The sequence below is a fragment of the Rattus rattus genome, chromosome 12 (assembly GCF_011064425.1).
Source record: "Rattus rattus isolate New Zealand chromosome 12, Rrattus_CSIRO_v1, whole genome shotgun sequence".
NCBI classification, from domain to species: Eukaryota; Metazoa; Chordata; class Mammalia; order Rodentia; family Muridae; genus Rattus; species Rattus rattus.
In genome coordinates, this window is record NC_046165.1 from 30,373,152 (window position 1) to 30,376,101 (window position 2,950).

Consider the following 2,950-nt stretch of genomic DNA (forward strand, 5'->3'; position numbering starts at 1 on the left):
AGGCCTATAGGACGGACTAGCCACTGTCAGAAATAGCAGAACAAGGTAATACCAGAGACAACCTGATGGATAGAGGCAAGCGCAGGAAACCAAGCAACAGAAACCAAGACTACATGGCATCATCGGAGCCCAATTCTCCCACCAAAGAAAACACTGAATAACCAAACACATCAGAAAAGCAAGATCTTGAATGTAAATCACATTTGATCATGATGATGGAGGACTTCAAGAAAGACATAAAAAAAAAAAAAGACTCACTTAGAGAAACGCAGGAAAACATAAATAAATAAGTAGAAGCCTATAGACAGAAATCACAAAAATCCCTGAAAGAATTCCAGGAAAACACAATGAAACAGGTGAAGGAATTAAAAATGGAAATAGAAGCAATAAGGAAATCACAAAGGGAGACAACCCTGCATATAGAAAACCAAAGGAAGAGACAATGAGCGGTAGATACAAACATCACCAACAGAATACAAGAGATAGAAGAGAGAATCTCAGGAGCAGAAGATTCCATAAAAATCATCGACACAACTGTCAAAGATAGCATAAAACAGAAAAAGCTACTGGTCCAAAACATACAGGAAATCCAGGACTCAATGAGAAGATCAAACCTAAGGATAATAGGTATAGAAGAGAGTGAAGACTCCCAGCTCAAAGGAGCAGTAAATATCCTCAACAAAATCATAGAAGAAAACTTCCCTATCCTAAAAAAAGAGATGCCCATAAACATGCAAGAAGCCTACAGAACTCCAACTAGATTGGAGCAGAAAAGAAACTCCTCCTGTCACATAATAGTCAAAACACCAAATGCACTTAACAAAGAAAGAATATTAAAAGCAGAAAGGGAAAAAGGTCAAGAAACATATAAAGGCAGACCTATCAGAATCACACCAGACTTCTCAACAGAGACTATGAAAGCCAGAAGATTCTGGACAGATGTCATACAGACCCTAAGAGAACACAAATGCCAAGGCAAAACTCTCAATTAACACAGATGGAGAAACAAAGATATTCCATGACAAAACCAAATTTACACAATATCTTTCTACAAATCCAGCCCTACAAAGGATAATAAATGGTAAAGCCCAACACAAGGAGGCAAGCTACACCCTAGAAAAAGCAAGAAACTAATCATCTTGGCAACAAAACAAAGAGAAGAAAAGCACACAAACATAACCTCATATCCAAATATGAATATAACAGGAAGCAATAATCACTATTCCTTAATATCTCTCAACATCAATGGACTCAATTTCCCAATAAAAAGATATAGATTAACGAACTGGATATGCAATAAGGATCCTGCATTCTGCTGCCTATAGAAAACACACCTCAGAGACAAAGACAGACACTACCTCAGAGTAAAAGGCTGGAAAATAACTTTCCAAGCAAATGGTCAGAAGAAATGGAGTAGTTATTCTAATATCACATAAAATCGACTTTCGACTAAAAGTCATCAAAAAAGATAAGGAAGGACACTTCATAATCATCAAAGGAAAAATCAACCAAGATGAACTCTCAATCCTAAATATCTATTCAGGCCACCTACATTCATAAAAGAAACCTTACTAAAGCTCAAGTCACACATTGCACCTCACACAAAAATAGTAGGAGATTTAAACATTCCACTCTTGTCAATGGACAGATCATGGAAACAGAAATTAAACAGAGACATAGAGAAACAAACAGAAGTTATAAACCAAATGGATTTAACAAATATTTATAGAACATTCTATCCTAAAATGAAAGGATATACCTACTTAGTACCTCATGGTAACGTCTCCAAAATTGACCATATAATCAGTAACAAAACAGACCTCAACAGATACAAGAAGATAGAAATGATCCCATGCATCCTATAAGAGCACCACCAACTAAGGCTGATCTTCAATAACAACAATAACGACAGAAGGCCCACATATACATGGAAGTTTAACAACACTCCACTCAAAGACCCCTTGGTCAAGGAAGAAACAAAGAAAGAAATTAAAGACTTCTTAGAATGTAATAAAAATGAAGATACAACATACCCAAACTCATGGGACACAATGAAAGCAGTGCTAAGAGGAAAACTCATAGCTCTGAGTGTCTTCAAAAACAAACAGGAGAGAATACATGAACAGCTTAACAGCATACCTAAAAACTCTAGAACAAAAAGAAGCAAATACACCAAAGAGGAGTAAAAGGCAGGAAATAATCAAACTCAGGGCTGAAATCAGCCAAGTAGAAATAAAAAGGTCTATACAAAGAATCAACAAAACCAGGAGCTGGTTCTTTGAGAAAATCAACAAAGATAGCCAGACTAACTAGAGGGCACAGAGAGTGTATCCATATTAACAAAATCAGAAACAAAGAGGGAGACAAAACAATAGAACCTGAGGAAATTAAAAAAATCATCAGATCCTACTACAAAAGCCTATATTCAGCAACAGCAAGACTGGAAAATCTGGAGGAAATGGACAATGTTATAGACAAATACCAGGTACCAAAGTTAAATCAGGAACAGATAAACCATCTAAACAACCCCAAAAGTCCTAAAGAAAGAGAAGTAGTTATTAAAATGTCTCCCAACCAAAAAGAGTCCACGACCAGATGGGTTTAGTGCAGAATTCTATCAGATCTTCATAGAAGATCTCATACCAATACTATCCAAACTATTTCACAAAATAGAAACCGACAGAGCACTACCAAATTCCTCCACGAAGCCACAGTTACTCTTATACCAAAACCACAGAAAGACCCAACAAAGAAAGAGAACTTCAGAACAAATTCCCTCATGAATATTGATGCAAAAATACTCAATAAAATTCTTGCAAATTGAATAGAAGATCACATCAAAACAATCATCCATCATGATGAATTAGGCTTCATCCAAGGGATGCCCTCATGGTTCAATATATGGAAATCCACCAATGTAATCCACTACATAAACAAACTCAAGATAAGA